This window comes from Cryptomeria japonica, unplaced genomic scaffold (genome assembly GCF_030272615.1).
Source record: "Cryptomeria japonica unplaced genomic scaffold, Sugi_1.0 HiC_scaffold_376, whole genome shotgun sequence".
NCBI classification, from domain to species: Eukaryota; Viridiplantae; Streptophyta; class Pinopsida; order Cupressales; family Cupressaceae; genus Cryptomeria; species Cryptomeria japonica.
This window is the reverse complement of record NW_026729197.1, coordinates 7,732-24,352: the sequence shown is the minus strand read 5'-3', so window position 1 is coordinate 24,352 and position 16,621 is coordinate 7,732. Positions and strand designations below refer to the sequence as shown.

The window sequence follows — 16,621 nt, the reverse complement described above, 5'->3', positions numbered from 1 at the left end:
GCACCTTGGCCAACGTGCGCGACTCGACCGAGCGCGCACTGGCCGAGGTGCACACCGATTTCACCTGGGTGCGCGCGCAGCACCTCGGGCGCACCGGGGTGCGCGCACAACGCCCGGGTTGCACCGTGGCCTGTGTGCTCGGGGCGCCTCGGGTGCGCGCTCGGTGTCGCCCCCGCGCGCGCGGTAGTGCGGGCAGCGCACCCCGGCCCGGCCCGGCCCCGACGAGAACGCAAACGGGCAAAAGGTTTATTCAAATAGCATTGCGACGCCCGGCGAAAAACTAAAAAAGGGTGCAACACCGGGACTTCCCGGGAGGTCACCCATCCCAGTACTACTCCGGCCCAAGCGCGCTTAACTGCGGAGTTCTGATGGGATCCGGTGCACTAACGCTGGTATGATCGCACCCGTTATGAGCTTGTCGCAGTGTGTACTTAGCAAACCGCGACCCACGTGCGAATCCACCCCGGCCACCCACCCCCGTCGAGGTGCACACCCTCCCTCGCGAAGTGCGCCCCGTTCGCCAAGTGTGAGCCCTGCCCGGGTGCGCGCACCTTGCTAGGGCGTCGGGTGTGCACCCGGCCCGGCCTACGTGCGTGCACCTGGAGGGGGCGTCGTGTGCGTGCAGTGTCCCGTCTGCAACGCGGTGCCCACACACCACCTCGGGCGCAACGACCTGCGCTCACATGTGGGCCGAGTGCACCTTGGTGCATGTTCGGGGCGCCTCGGGTGCACGCTCGATCTTGCCCCGGTGCACCAAGGCGCTCGGTTTGCCCCGGGTGCGCACTTGGTGCAAGGTGGGCACCCAAAATAGGGATCAAGCACCAAAACACAAGTTTCGGGATGCAAAATGGGACCCAAGGACCACAAATGCGTTCCAAGACCCATGATGGGTCCACGAGAACAAAAATGTGTTCCGAGACTTAATAAACAAATATTGGGTTTTAGGAGAAGAAACATGCTCTGATGCCCAAAACGAGAATCGACCCCGAAAAGGCCACAGGCCAAAAGTGGGATGCGAGACAAAAAAAAATGGGACCCGAGGACCAAAATTGGGTTCCCAGGTCGAAGACAGGGCAACCGGACAAGAAACGACCTCTAAGGCTCGAAATGAGTCCCGACGACTAAAACTTGACAAGAAGCACCCATCAGGCACCCAACTCGACACCCATGGGATGCCGACCCACCCGGGCTTCCACCTAGCACACCTTGGCACCCACCCACCCTCGCACCCAACCTCGCACCCAACTTAGCACCTTTGAACCCACATTGGCACTCACCCTGACCCTGGCACCTTGGAACCCACATTGGCACTCACCTTGACCCTGGCACCCACCTTTGCACTCACCTTGGGACCCACCCTGGCTCCCACCTCGGCACCCACCCAGACACCCACCTTGGTTCCTTGGCACCCACCTTGGATCCTTGGCACCCACCCCGACACCCACCTTGGCACGCAACTTGGCTACTTGCCACCCACCTTGGCTCCTTGACGCCCACCCCGACAACCACCCCGTGACCTACCCTGGCTAGGGTTGGTGCACACCCACCCTGGTGCCCACCTTGGCACCCACCCTATGACCCACCTTGGCACGCACCTTAGTACCCACCCCGTTACCCACCCTAGGACCCACCCCGTGACCCACCTTGGCCAGGGTGGGTGCCTTGGTGCGCACAACTTGCCTGGGCTGCACACCAGGGCGGGCTCAAGATGGCACCCGCGTTCCGTTTTTTTCACTATCTTTCAAAACGGAAATTTTAAAATCTCATTTTTTTCTTTTTTTTGCCTTTTCTGGAAATTAGTGAAGGCAGCGCATCAAAGGTGCGCAATGCTGGTGCGAACCCGGGAGCGCTCCGATGTGTGCTCCAAGGTGCGGCGTGCACGAAGTCCGAGCCCGGTTTGCCCCGGGTGCGCACCTCGCGTGCACCTTCGCCGGGGTGAGCACCTTGGCTGGGTTGCGCGCCCTGGTGCGTACCAAGGAGCGCTCTGAAGTGTGCTCCAAGGTGCGGCGTGCACGAAGTCGGAGCCCGGTTTGCCCCGGGTGTGCACCTCGGGTGCGCACCTCGCGTGCACCTTCGCTGCGGTGGGCACCTTGGCTGGGTTGCGCGCCTTGGTGGGCACCATGCAGTGCACGAAGTCGGAGCCCGGTTTGCCCCGGGCGCGCACCTCCGCCAGGGTGGGCACCTTGGTGCGCACAACTTGCCTGGGCTGCGCATCAGGAAGGGCTCAAGATGGCACCCGCGTTCCGTTTTTTTCACTATCTTTCAGAACGGAAATTTTAAAATATCGTTTTTTTTTGCCTTTTCTGGAAATTAGTGAAGGCAGCGCATCAAAGGTGCGCAACGCTGGTGCGAACCTGGGAGCGCTCCGATGTGTGCTCCAAGGTGCGGCGTGCACGAAGTCGGAGCCCGGTTTGCCTCGGGTGCGCCCTGGTGGGCACCATGGTGCGCACCAAGGAGCGCTCCGAAGTGTGCTCCAAGGTGCGGCCTGCACGAAGTCGGAGCCCGGTTTGCCCCGGGTGTGCACCTCGGGTGGGCACCTTGGTGCGCATGCCTTGCCTGGGCTGCGCACCAGGGCGGGCTCAAGATGGCACCCGCGTTCCTTTTTTTTCACTATCTTTCAAAACGGAAATTTTAAAATCTCATTTTTTTTTGCCTTTTTCTGGAAATTAGTGAAGGCAGCGCATCAAAGGTGCGCACCTCGCTGCCCACCACGGTGCGCAACGCCGGTGGGCACCCGGGAGTGCTTCGAAGTGTGCTCCAAGGTGCTGCGTGCACGTTGTCGGAGCCCGGTTTGCCCCGGGTGCGCACCTCGCGTGCACCTTCGTCGGGGTGGGCACCTTGGCTTGGTTTGCCCCGGCTGCGCTCCGAAGCGGGGTTATTGGAGCGCCGCCTCTTTTTTTGTCGGAGCGTTTGGTGGGGTTTCTCGCATTGGCTCTTCCGAGGCCCGGTTGCCACCCTGGCGCGCACGAAGTCGGAAGTAGGGTTAATTGCCCGGGTGCGCACCTTTGCCAGGGTGGCACCTTACCTGGGCTGCGCACCAGGGCGGGCTCAAGATGGCACGCGCGTTCCGTTTTTTTCACTATCTTTCAAAACGGAAATTTTAAAATCTCCTTTTTTTTTTGCCTTTTCTGGAAATTAGTGAAGGCAGCGCATCAAAGGTGCGCACCTCGCTGCCCACCTTGGTGTGCTCTGAGGTGCGCACCCGGGAGCGCTACGAAGTGTGCTCCAAGGTGCGGCGTGCACGTTGTCGGAGCCCGGTTTGCCCCGGGTGCGCACCTCGCCTGCACCTTGGCCGGGGTGGGCACCTTGGCTGGGTTTGCCCAGGGTGCGCTCCGAAGCGGGGTTACTGGAGCGCCCCCTCTTTTTTTGTCAGAGAGTTTGGTGGGGTTTCTCGCATTGGCTCTTCCCAGGCCCGGTTGTTGGGTGCGCTCCCACCCTGGCGCGCGCGAAGTTGGAAGTTGGGTTAATTGCCCGGGCGCGCACCTTCGCCAGGGTGGGCACCTTGGTGCGCAAACCTTGGCTGGGCTGCGCACCAGGGCGGGCTCAAGATGGCACCAGCATTCCCTTTTTCTCACTATCTTTCAAAACGGAAATTTTAAAATCTCGTTTTTTTTTTGCCTTTTATGGAAATTAGTGAAGGCATCGCATCAAAGGTGCGCACCTCGCTGCCCACCTTGGTGTGCTCCGAGGTGCCCACCACGGTGCGCAACGCCGGTGCGAACCCGGGAGCGCCCCGATGTGTGCTCCAAGGTGCGGCGTGCACGAAGTCGGACCCCGGTTTGCCCCGGGTGCGCACCTCGCGTGCACCTTGGTGCGCACACCTTGGCTGGGTTGCGCGGCCTGGTGGGCACCATGGTGCGCACCAAGGAGCGCTCCGAAGTGTGCTCCAAGGTGCGGCGTGCACGAAGTCGGAGCCCGGTTTGCCCCGGGTGCGCACCTTCGCCGCGGTGGGCACCATGGCGTGCACGAAGTCGGAGCCCGGTTTGCCCCGGGTGCGCACCTCGCGTGCACCTTCGCCGGGGTGGGCACCTCGGCTGGGTTGCGCGCCCTGGTGCGCACCAAGGAGCGCTCTGAAGTGTGCTCCAAGGTGCGGCGTGCACGAAGTCGGAGCCCGGTTTGCCCCGGGTGTGCACCTCGCGTGCACCTTCGCTGCGGTGGGCACCTTGGCTGGGTTGCGCGCCTTGGTGGGCACCATGCAGTGCACGAAGTCGGAGCCCGGTTTGCCCCGGGCGCGCACCTCCGCCAGGGTGGGCACCTTGGTGCGCACAACTTGCCTGGGCTGCGCACCAGGAAGGGCTCAAGATGGCACCCGCGTTCCGTTTTTTTCACTATCTTTCAGAACGGAAATTTTAAAATATCGTTTTTTTTTGCCTTTTCTGGAAATTAGTGAAGGCAGCGCATCAAAGGTGCGCAACGCTGGTGCGAACCTGGGAGCGCTCCGATGTGTGCTCCAAGGTGCGGCGTGCACGAAGTCGGACCCCGGTTTGCCCCGGGTGCGCACCTCGCGTGCACCTTGGTGCGCACACCTTGGCTGGGTTGCGCGCCCTGGTGGGCACCATGGTGCGCACCAAGGAGCGCTCCGAAGTGTGCTCCAAGGTGCGGCGTGCACGAAGTCGGAGCCCGGTTTGCCCCGGGTGCGCACCTCGCGTGCACCTTCGCCGCGGTGGGCACCATGGCGTGCACGAAGTCGGAGCCCGGTTTGCCCCGGGTGCGCACCTCGCGTGCACCTTCGCCGGGGTGGGCACCTTAGTGTGCAGACCTTGGCTGGGTTGCGCGCCCTGGTGGGCACCATGGTGCGCACCAAGGAGCGCTCCGAAGTGTGCTCCAAGGTGCGGCCTGCACGAAGTCGGAGCCCGGTTTGCCCCGGGTGTGCACCTCGGGTGGGCACCTTGGTGCGCATGCCTTGCCTGGGCTGCGCACCAGGGCGGGCTCAAGATGGCACCCGCGTTCCTTTTTTTTCACTATCTTTCAAAACGGAAATTTTAAAATCTCATTTTTTTTTGCCTTTTTCTGGAAATTAGTGAAGGCAGCGCATCAAAGGTGCGCACCTCGCTGCCCACCACGGTGCGCAACGCCGGTGGGCACCCGGGAGTGCTTCGAAGTGTGCTCCAAGGTGCTGCGTGCACGTTGTCGGAGCCCGGTTTGCCCCGGGTGCGCACCTCGCGTGCACCTTCGTCGGGGTGGGCACCTTGGCTGGGTTTGCCCCGGCTGCGCTCCGAAGCGGGGTTATTGGAGCGCCGCCTCTTTTTTTGTCGGAGCGTTTGGTGGGGTTTCTCGCATTGGCTCTTCCGAGGCCCGGTTGCCACCCTGGCGCGCACGAAGTCGGAAGTAGGGTTAATTGCCCGGGTGCGCACCTTTGCCAGGGTGGGCACCTTACCTGGGCTGCGCACCAGGGCGGGCTCAAGATGGCACGCGCGTTCCGTTTTTTTCACTATCTTTCAAAACGGAAATTTTAAAATCTCCTTTTTTTTTTGCCTTTTCTGGAAATTAGTGAAGGCAGCGCATCAAAGGTGCGCACCTCGCTGCCCACCTTGGTGTGCTCTGAGGTGCGCACCCGGGAGCGCTACGAAGTGTGCTCCAAGGTGCGGCGTGCACGTTGTCGGAGCCCGGTTTGCCCCGGGTGCGCACCTCGCCTGCACCTTGGCCGGGGTGGGCACCTTGGCTGGGTTTGCCCAGGGTGCGCTCCGAAGCGGGGTTACTGGAGCGCCCCCTCTTTTTTTGTCAGAGCGTTTGGTGGGGTTTCTCGCATTGGCTCTTCCCAGGCCCGGTTGTTGGGTGCGCTCCCACCCTGGCGCGCGCGAAGTTGGAAGTTGGGTTAATTGCCCGGGCGCGCACCTTCGCCAGGGTGGGCACCTTGGTGCGCACACCTTGGCTGGGCTGCGCACCAGGGCGGGCTCAAGATGGCACCAGCATTCCCTTTTTCTCACTATCTTTCAAAACGGAAATTTTAAAATCTCGTTTTTTTTTTGCCTTTTATGGAAATTAGTGAAGGCATCGCATCAAAGGTGCGCACCTCGCTGCCCACCTTGGTGTGCTCCGAGGTGCCCACCACGGTGCGCAACGCCGGTGCGAACCCGGGAGCGCCCCGATGTGTGCTCCAAGGTGCGGCGTGCACGAAGTCGGACCCCGGTTTGCCCCGGGTGCGCACCTCGCGTGCACCTTGGTGCGCACACCTTGGCTGGGTTGCGCGGCCTGGTGGGCACCATGGTGCGCACCAAGGAGCGCTCCGAAGTGTGCTCCAAGGTGCGGCGTGCACGAAGTCGGAGCCCGGTTTGCCCCGGGTACGCACCTCGCGTGCACCTTCGCCGGGGTGGGCACCTCGGCTGGGTTGCGCGCCCTGGTGCGCACCAAGGAGCGCTCCGAAGTGTGCTCCAAGGTGCGGCGTGCACGAAGTCGGAGCCCGGTTTGCCCCGGGTGCGCACCTTCGCCGCGGTGCGCACCATGGCGTGCACGAAGTCGGAGCCCGGTTTGCCCCGGGTGCGCACCTCGCGTGCACCTTCGGCGGGGTTGCGCGCCCTGGTGGGCACCATGGTGCGCACCAAGGAGCGCTCCGAAGTGTGCTCCAAGGTGCGGCGTGCACGAAGTCGGAGCCCGGTTTGCCCCGGGTGCGCACCTCGCGTGCACCTTCGGCGGGGTTGCGCGCCCTGGTGGGCACCATGGTGCGCACCAAGGAGCGCTCCGAAGTGTGCTCCAAGGTGCGGCGTGCACGAAGTCGGAGCCCGGTTTGCCCCGGGTGCGCACCTCGCGTGCACCTTCGCCGCGGTGGGCACCATGGCGTGCACGAAGTCGGAGCCCGGTTTGCCCCGGGTGCGCACCTCGCGTGCACCTTCGCCGGGGTGGGCACCTCGGCTGGGTTGCGCGCCCTGGTGCGCACCAAGGAGCGCTCCGAAGTGTGCTCCAAGGTGCGGCGTGCACGAAGTCGGAGCCCGGTTTGCCCCGGGTGCGCACCTCGCGTGCACCTTCGCCAGGGTGGGCACCTCGGTGCGCACACCTTCTCAATGTTTTCTTGCCTTTTCTGGAAATTGGTGAAGGCAGCGCATCAAAGGTGCGCACCTCGGTGTGCTCCGAGGTGCGAACCCGAGAGCGCTCCGAGGTGCCCACGAAGTCGAAAGTCGGGTTAATTGCATTGTTTTCCCCGGGTGCGCTCCGAGGTGCGCAACATCGGCGCGCACCAAGGAGGGCTCCGAAGTGTGCTCCAAGGTGCGCACGATGGCGTGCACCTCTGGTGCGCACGATTCGGAGCTCGGTTTGACCGGGGTGCGCACACCTTGGCTGGGTTGCGCACCTTTTGTGCGCTCCAAGGTGCGCACGAAGTCGGAGCTCGGTTTGCCCCGGGTGCGCACCTTCGCCAGGGTGCGCACCTTGATGCGCACGCCTTGGCTGGGCTGCGCACCTTGGTGGGCGCCATGGTGCGCACCTTTCGTGCGCTCCAAGGTGCGCACGAAGTCGGAGCTCGGTTTGCCCCGGGTGCGCACCTTGGTGGGCGCCATGGTGCACTCCGAGGTGCCCAAGATTGGTGCGCACCAAGGAGCGCTCCGAAGTGCGCTCCAAGGTGCGCGCGAAGTCGAAAGTTGGGTTAATTGTCCGGTTTGCCTCGGGTGCGCACCTTGCGTGCACCTTCGCCAGGGTGGGCGCCTTGGTGCGCACACCTTGGCTGGGCTGCGCACACCTTGGCACCCGCGTTTCCTTCATTTTAAATTTTTTTTTTTTACAATCTCTCAAGTGGGAAATTCTATAATCTCAACTTTTTTTGCCTTTTCAGGAAACTTTTGAATGGAGCGCATCATTGGTGCGCTCCGAAGTGTGCTCCAAAGCTCTCTCCAGCTGCGTGCACCTGCCCCGGCCGCGCACCCGGCCCCGCCCAGCTTCGCTCACCTGTCCCGGGCGTCTGGTGCGGAACCTTAGAGTAAGAAACATCACCGTGCACCTTGGCCAACGTGCGCGACTCGACCGAGCGCGCACTGGCCGAGGTGCACACCGATTTCACCTGGGTGCGCGCGCAGCACCTCGGGCGCACCGGGGTGCGCGCACAACGCCCGGGTTGCACCGTGGCCTGTGTGCTCGGGGCGCCTCGGGTGCGCGCTCGGTGTCGCCCCCGCGCGCGCGGTAGTGCGGGCAGCGCACCCCGGCCCGGCCCGGCCCCGACGAGAACGCAAACGGGCAAAAGGTTTATTCAAATAGCATTGCGACGCCCGGCGAAAAACTAAAAAAGGGTGCAACACCGGGACTTCCCGGGAGGTCACCCATCCCAGTACTACTCCGGCCCAAGCGCGCTTAACTGCGGAGTTCTGATGGGATCCGGTGCACTAACGCTGGTATGATCGCACCCGTTATGAGCTTGTCGCAGTGTGTACTTAGCAAACCGCGACCCACGTGCGAATCCACCCCGGCCACCCACCCCCGTCGAGGTGCACACCCTCCCTCGCGAAGTGCGCCCCGTTCGCCAAGTGTGAGCCCTGCCCGGGTGCGCGCACCTTGCTAGGGCGTCGGGTGTGCACCCGGCCCGGCCTACGTGCGTGCACCTGGAGGGGGCGTCGTGTGCGTGCAGTGTCCCGTCTGCAACGCGGTGCCCACACACCACCTCGGGCGCAACGACCTGCGCTCACATGTGGGCCGAGTGCACCTTGGTGCATGTTCGGGGCGCCTCGGGTGCACGCTCGATCTTGCCCCGGTGCACCAAGGCGCTCGGTTTGCCCCGGGTGCGCACTTGGTGCAAGGTGGGCACCCAAAATAGGGATCAAGCACCAAAACACAAGTTTCGGGATGCAAAATGGGACCCAAGGACCACAAATGCGTTCCAAGACCCATGATGGGTCCACGAGAACAAAAATGTGTTCCGAGACTTAATAAACAAATATTGGGTTTTAGGAGAAGAAACATGCTCTGATGCCCAAAACGAGAATCGACCCCGAAAAGGCCACAGGCCAAAAGTGGGATGCGAGACAAAAAAAAATGGGACCCGAGGACCAAAATTGGGTTCCCAGGTCGAAGACAGGGCAACCGGACAAGAAACGACCTCTAAGGCTCGAAATGAGTCCCGACGACTAAAACTTGACAAGAAGCACCCATCAGGCACCCAACTCGACACCCATGGGATGCCGACCCACCCGGGCTTCCACCTAGCACACCTTGGCACCCACCCACCCTCGCACCCAACCTCGCACCCAACTTAGCACCTTTGAACCCACATTGGCACTCACCCTGACCCTGGCACCTTGGAACCCACATTGGCACTCACCTTGACCCTGGCACCCACCTTTGCACTCACCTTGGGACCCACCCTGGCTCCCACCTCGGCACCCACCCAGACACCCACCTTGGTTCCTTGGCACCCACCTTGGATCCTTGGCACCCACCCCGACACCCACCTTGGCACGCAACTTGGCTACTTGCCACCCACCTTGGCTCCTTGACGCCCACCCCGACAACCACCCCGTGACCTACCCTGGCTAGGGTTGGTGCACACCCACCCTGGTGCCCACCTTGGCACCCACCCTATGACCCACCTTGGCACGCACCTTAGTACCCACCCCGTTACCCACCCTAGGACCCACCCCGTGACCCACCTTGGCCAGGGTGGGTGCCTTGGTGCGCACAACTTGCCTGGGCTGCACACCAGGGCGGGCTCAAGATGGCACCCGCGTTCCGTTTTTTTCACTATCTTTCAAAACGGAAATTTTAAAATCTCATTTTTTTCTTTTTTTTGCCTTTTCTGGAAATTAGTGAAGGCAGCGCATCAAAGGTGCGCAATGCTGGTGCGAACCCGGGAGCGCTCCGATGTGTGCTCCAAGGTGCGGCGTGCACGAAGTCCGAGCCCGGTTTGCCCCGGGTGCGCACCTCGCGTGCACCTTCGCCGGGGTGAGCACCTTGGCTGGGTTGCGCGCCCTGGTGCGTACCAAGGAGCGCTCTGAAGTGTGCTCCAAGGTGCGGCGTGCACGAAGTCGGAGCCCGGTTTGCCCCGGGTGTGCACCTCGGGTGCGCACCTCGCGTGCACCTTCGCTGCGGTGGGCACCTTGGCTGGGTTGCGCGCCTTGGTGGGCACCATGCAGTGCACGAAGTCGGAGCCCGGTTTGCCCCGGGCGCGCACCTCCGCCAGGGTGGGCACCTTGGTGCGCACAACTTGCCTGGGCTGCGCATCAGGAAGGGCTCAAGATGGCACCCGCGTTCCGTTTTTTTCACTATCTTTCAGAACGGAAATTTTAAAATATCGTTTTTTTTTGCCTTTTCTGGAAATTAGTGAAGGCAGCGCATCAAAGGTGCGCAACGCTGGTGCGAACCTGGGAGCGCTCCGATGTGTGCTCCAAGGTGCGGCGTGCACGAAGTCGGAGCCCGGTTTGCCTCGGGTGCGCCCTGGTGGGCACCATGGTGCGCACCAAGGAGCGCTCCGAAGTGTGCTCCAAGGTGCGGCCTGCACGAAGTCGGAGCCCGGTTTGCCCCGGGTGTGCACCTCGGGTGGGCACCTTGGTGCGCATGCCTTGCCTGGGCTGCGCACCAGGGCGGGCTCAAGATGGCACCCGCGTTCCTTTTTTTTCACTATCTTTCAAAACGGAAATTTTAAAATCTCATTTTTTTTTGCCTTTTTCTGGAAATTAGTGAAGGCAGCGCATCAAAGGTGCGCACCTCGCTGCCCACCACGGTGCGCAACGCCGGTGGGCACCCGGGAGTGCTTCGAAGTGTGCTCCAAGGTGCTGCGTGCACGTTGTCGGAGCCCGGTTTGCCCCGGGTGCGCACCTCGCGTGCACCTTCGTCGGGGTGGGCACCTTGGCTTGGTTTGCCCCGGCTGCGCTCCGAAGCGGGGTTATTGGAGCGCCGCCTCTTTTTTTGTCGGAGCGTTTGGTGGGGTTTCTCGCATTGGCTCTTCCGAGGCCCGGTTGCCACCCTGGCGCGCACGAAGTCGGAAGTAGGGTTAATTGCCCGGGTGCGCACCTTTGCCAGGGTGGCACCTTACCTGGGCTGCGCACCAGGGCGGGCTCAAGATGGCACGCGCGTTCCGTTTTTTTCACTATCTTTCAAAACGGAAATTTTAAAATCTCCTTTTTTTTTTGCCTTTTCTGGAAATTAGTGAAGGCAGCGCATCAAAGGTGCGCACCTCGCTGCCCACCTTGGTGTGCTCTGAGGTGCGCACCCGGGAGCGCTACGAAGTGTGCTCCAAGGTGCGGCGTGCACGTTGTCGGAGCCCGGTTTGCCCCGGGTGCGCACCTCGCCTGCACCTTGGCCGGGGTGGGCACCTTGGCTGGGTTTGCCCAGGGTGCGCTCCGAAGCGGGGTTACTGGAGCGCCCCCTCTTTTTTTGTCAGAGAGTTTGGTGGGGTTTCTCGCATTGGCTCTTCCCAGGCCCGGTTGTTGGGTGCGCTCCCACCCTGGCGCGCGCGAAGTTGGAAGTTGGGTTAATTGCCCGGGCGCGCACCTTCGCCAGGGTGGGCACCTTGGTGCGCAAACCTTGGCTGGGCTGCGCACCAGGGCGGGCTCAAGATGGCACCAGCATTCCCTTTTTCTCACTATCTTTCAAAACGGAAATTTTAAAATCTCGTTTTTTTTTTGCCTTTTATGGAAATTAGTGAAGGCATCGCATCAAAGGTGCGCACCTCGCTGCCCACCTTGGTGTGCTCCGAGGTGCCCACCACGGTGCGCAACGCCGGTGCGAACCCGGGAGCGCCCCGATGTGTGCTCCAAGGTGCGGCGTGCACGAAGTCGGACCCCGGTTTGCCCCGGGTGCGCACCTCGCGTGCACCTTGGTGCGCACACCTTGGCTGGGTTGCGCGGCCTGGTGGGCACCATGGTGCGCACCAAGGAGCGCTCCGAAGTGTGCTCCAAGGTGCGGCGTGCACGAAGTCGGAGCCCGGTTTGCCCCGGGTGCGCACCTTCGCCGCGGTGGGCACCATGGCGTGCACGAAGTCGGAGCCCGGTTTGCCCCGGGTGCGCACCTCGCGTGCACCTTCGCCGGGGTGGGCACCTCGGCTGGGTTGCGCGCCCTGGTGCGCACCAAGGAGCGCTCTGAAGTGTGCTCCAAGGTGCGGCGTGCACGAAGTCGGAGCCCGGTTTGCCCCGGGTGTGCACCTCGCGTGCACCTTCGCTGCGGTGGGCACCTTGGCTGGGTTGCGCGCCTTGGTGGGCACCATGCAGTGCACGAAGTCGGAGCCCGGTTTGCCCCGGGCGCGCACCTCCGCCAGGGTGGGCACCTTGGTGCGCACAACTTGCCTGGGCTGCGCACCAGGAAGGGCTCAAGATGGCACCCGCGTTCCGTTTTTTTCACTATCTTTCAGAACGGAAATTTTAAAATATCGTTTTTTTTTGCCTTTTCTGGAAATTAGTGAAGGCAGCGCATCAAAGGTGCGCAACGCTGGTGCGAACCTGGGAGCGCTCCGATGTGTGCTCCAAGGTGCGGCGTGCACGAAGTCGGACCCCGGTTTGCCCCGGGTGCGCACCTCGCGTGCACCTTGGTGCGCACACCTTGGCTGGGTTGCGCGCCCTGGTGGGCACCATGGTGCGCACCAAGGAGCGCTCCGAAGTGTGCTCCAAGGTGCGGCGTGCACGAAGTCGGAGCCCGGTTTGCCCCGGGTGCGCACCTCGCGTGCACCTTCGCCGCGGTGGGCACCATGGCGTGCACGAAGTCGGAGCCCGGTTTGCCCCGGGTGCGCACCTCGCGTGCACCTTCGCCGGGGTGGGCACCTTAGTGTGCAGACCTTGGCTGGGTTGCGCGCCCTGGTGGGCACCATGGTGCGCACCAAGGAGCGCTCCGAAGTGTGCTCCAAGGTGCGGCCTGCACGAAGTCGGAGCCCGGTTTGCCCCGGGTGTGCACCTCGGGTGGGCACCTTGGTGCGCATGCCTTGCCTGGGCTGCGCACCAGGGCGGGCTCAAGATGGCACCCGCGTTCCTTTTTTTTCACTATCTTTCAAAACGGAAATTTTAAAATCTCATTTTTTTTTGCCTTTTTCTGGAAATTAGTGAAGGCAGCGCATCAAAGGTGCGCACCTCGCTGCCCACCACGGTGCGCAACGCGCGGTGGGCACCCGGGAGTGCTTCGAAGTGTGCTCCAAGGTGCTGCGTGCACGTTGTCGGAGCCCGGTTTGCCCCGGGTGCGCACCTCGCGTGCACCTTCGTCGGGGTGGGCACCTTGGCTGGGTTTGCCCCGGCTGCGCTCCGAAGCGGGGTTATTGGAGCGCCGCCTCTTTTTTTGTCGGAGCGTTTGGTGGGGTTTCTCGCATTGGCTCTTCCGAGGCCCGGTTGCCACCCTGGCGCGCACGAAGTCGGAAGTAGGGTTAATTGCCCGGGTGCGCACCTTTGCCAGGGTGGGCACCTTACCTGGGCTGCGCACCAGGGCGGGCTCAAGATGGCACGCGCGTTCCGTTTTTTTCACTATCTTTCAAAACGGAAATTTTAAAATCTCCTTTTTTTTTTGCCTTTTCTGGAAATTAGTGAAGGCAGCGCATCAAAGGTGCGCACCTCGCTGCCCACCTTGGTGTGCTCTGAGGTGCGCACCCGGGAGCGCTACGAAGTGTGCTCCAAGGTGCGGCGTGCACGTTGTCGGAGCCCGGTTTGCCCCGGGTGCGCACCTCGCCTGCACCTTGGCCGGGGTGGGCACCTTGGCTGGGTTTGCCCAGGGTGCGCTCCGAAGCGGGGTTACTGGAGCGCCCCCTCTTTTTTTGTCAGAGCGTTTGGTGGGGTTTCTCGCATTGGCTCTTCCCAGGCCCGGTTGTTGGGTGCGCTCCCACCCTGGCGCGCGCGAAGTTGGAAGTTGGGTTAATTGCCCGGGCGCGCACCTTCGCCAGGGTGGGCACCTTGGTGCGCACACCTTGGCTGGGCTGCGCACCAGGGCGGGCTCAAGATGGCACCAGCATTCCCTTTTTCTCACTATCTTTCAAAACGGAAATTTTAAAATCTCGTTTTTTTTTTGCCTTTTATGGAAATTAGTGAAGGCATCGCATCAAAGGTGCGCACCTCGCTGCCCACCTTGGTGTGCTCCGAGGTGCCCACCACGGTGCGCAACGCCGGTGCGAACCCGGGAGCGCCCCGATGTGTGCTCCAAGGTGCGGCGTGCACGAAGTCGGACCCCGGTTTGCCCCGGGTGCGCACCTCGCGTGCACCTTGGTGCGCACACCTTGGCTGGGTTGCGCGGCCTGGTGGGCACCATGGTGCGCACCAAGGAGCGCTCCGAAGTGTGCTCCAAGGTGCGGCGTGCACGAAGTCGGAGCCCGGTTTGCCCCGGGTACGCACCTCGCGTGCACCTTCGCCGGGGTGGGCACCTCGGCTGGGTTGCGCGCCCTGGTGCGCACCAAGGAGCGCTCCGAAGTGTGCTCCAAGGTGCGGCGTGCACGAAGTCGGAGCCCGGTTTGCCCCGGGTGCGCACCTTCGCCGCGGTGCGCACCATGGCGTGCACGAAGTCGGAGCCCGGTTTGCCCCGGGTGCGCACCTCGCGTGCACCTTCGGCGGGGTTGCGCGCCCTGGTGGGCACCATGGTGCGCACCAAGGAGCGCTCCGAAGTGTGCTCCAAGGTGCGGCGTGCACGAAGTCGGAGCCCGGTTTGCCCCGGGTGCGCACCTCGCGTGCACCTTCGGCGGGGTTGCGCGCCCTGGTGGGCACCATGGTGCGCACCAAGGAGCGCTCCGAAGTGTGCTCCAAGGTGCGGCGTGCACGAAGTCGGAGCCCGGTTTGCCCCGGGTGCGCACCTCGCGTGCACCTTCGCCGCGGTGGGCACCATGGCGTGCACGAAGTCGGAGCCCGGTTTGCCCCGGGTGCGCACCTCGCGTGCACCTTCGCCGGGGTGGGCACCTCGGCTGGGTTGCGCGCCCTGGTGCGCACCAAGGAGCGCTCCGAAGTGTGCTCCAAGGTGCGGCGTGCACGAAGTCGGAGCCCGGTTTGCCCCGGGTGCGCACCTCGCGTGCACCTTCGCCAGGGTGGGCACCTCGGTGCGCACACCTTCTCAATGTTTTCTTGCCTTTTCTGGAAATTGGTGAAGGCAGCGCATCAAAGGTGCGCACCTCGGTGTGCTCCGAGGTGCGAACCCGAGAGCGCTCCGAGGTGCCCACGAAGTCGAAAGTCGGGTTAATTGCATTGTTTTCCCCGGGTGCGCTCCGAGGTGCGCAACATCGGCGCGCACCAAGGAGGGCTCCGAAGTGTGCTCCAAGGTGCGCACGATGGCGTGCACCTCTGGTGCGCACGATTCGGAGCTCGGTTTGACCGGGGTGCGCACACCTTGGCTGGGTTGCGCACCTTTTGTGCGCTCCAAGGTGCGCACGAAGTCGGAGCTCGGTTTGCCCCGGGTGCGCACCTTCGCCAGGGTGCGCACCTTGATGCGCACGCCTTGGCTGGGCTGCGCACCTTGGTGGGCGCCATGGTGCGCACCTTTCGTGCGCTCCAAGGTGCGCACGAAGTCGGAGCTCGGTTTGCCCCGGGTGCGCACCTTGGTGGGCGCCATGGTGCACTCCGAGGTGCCCAAGATTGGTGCGCACCAAGGAGCGCTCCGAAGTGCGCTCCAAGGTGCGCGCGAAGTCGAAAGTTGGGTTAATTGTCCGGTTTGCCTCGGGTGCGCACCTTGCGTGCACCTTCGCCAGGGTGGGCGCCTTGGTGCGCACACCTTGGCTGGGCTGCGCACACCTTGGCACCCGCGTTTCCTTCATTTTAAATTTTTTTTTTTTACAATCTCTCAAGTGGGAAATTCTATAATCTCAACTTTTTTTGCCTTTTCAGGAAACTTTTGAATGGAGCGCATCATTGGTGCGCTCCGAAGTGTGCTCCAAAGCTCTCTCCAGCTGCGTGCACCTGCCCCGGCCGCGCACCCGGCCCCGCCCAGCTTCGCTCACCTGTCCCGGGCGTCTGGTGCGGAACCTTAGAGTAAGAAACATCACCGTGCACCTTGGCCAACGTGCGCGACTCGACCGAGCGCGCACTGGCCGAGGTGCACACCGATTTCACCTGGGTGCGCGCGCAGCACCTCGGGCGCACCGGGGTGCGCGCACAACGCCCGGGTTGCACCGTGGCCTGTGTGCTCGGGGCGCCTCGGGTGCGCGCTCGGTGTCGCCCCCGCGCGCGCGGTAGTGCGGGCAGCGCACCCCGGCCCGGCCCGGCCCCGACGAGAACGCAAACGGGCAAAAGGTTTATTCAAATAGCATTGCGACGCCCGGCGAAAAACTAAAAAAGGGTGCAACACCGGGACTTCCCGGGAGGTCACCCATCCCAGTACTACTCCGGCCCAAGCGCGCTTAACTGCGGAGTTCTGATGGGATCCGGTGCACTAACGCTGGTATGATCGCACCCGTTATGAGCTTGTCGCAGTGTGTACTTAGCAAACCGCGACCCACGTGCGAATCCACCCCGGCCACCCACCCCCGTCGAGGTGCACACCCTCCCTCGCGAAGTGCGCCCCGTTCGCCAAGTGTGAGCCCTGCCCGGGTGCGCGCACCTTGCTAGGGCGTCGGGTGTGCACCCGGCCCGGCCTACGTGCGTGCACCTGGAGGGGGCGTCGTGTGCGTGCAGTGTCCCGTCTGCAACGCGGTGCCCACACACCACCTCGGGCGCAACGACCTGCGCTCACATGTGGGCCGAGTGCACCTTGGTGCATGTTCGGGGCGCCTCGGGTGCACGCTCGATCTTGCCCCGGTGCACCAAGGCGCTCGGTTTGCCCC

General features: G+C 63.1%; 3 non-coding genes across 3 annotated transcripts; all 3 read right to left on the bottom strand.

The window, feature by feature from the left end:
* Positions 1-287: 287 nt before the first annotated feature.
* Positions 288-406, bottom strand: LOC131871174 (5S ribosomal RNA). The gene has a single exon (XR_009369447.1). It is a non-coding gene; the product is annotated as a 5S ribosomal RNA (ribosomal RNA).
* Positions 407-8,210: 7,804 nt separating this feature from the next.
* On the bottom strand, positions 8,211-8,329 carry LOC131871168 (5S ribosomal RNA). Its single transcript, XR_009369441.1, has one exon. It is a non-coding gene; the product is annotated as a 5S ribosomal RNA (ribosomal RNA).
* A 7,805-nt stretch (positions 8,330-16,134) lies between these two features.
* LOC131871157 (5S ribosomal RNA) lies at positions 16,135-16,253 on the bottom strand. Its single transcript, XR_009369430.1, has one exon. It is a non-coding gene; the product is annotated as a 5S ribosomal RNA (ribosomal RNA).
* Positions 16,254-16,621: the final 368 nt, after the last annotated feature.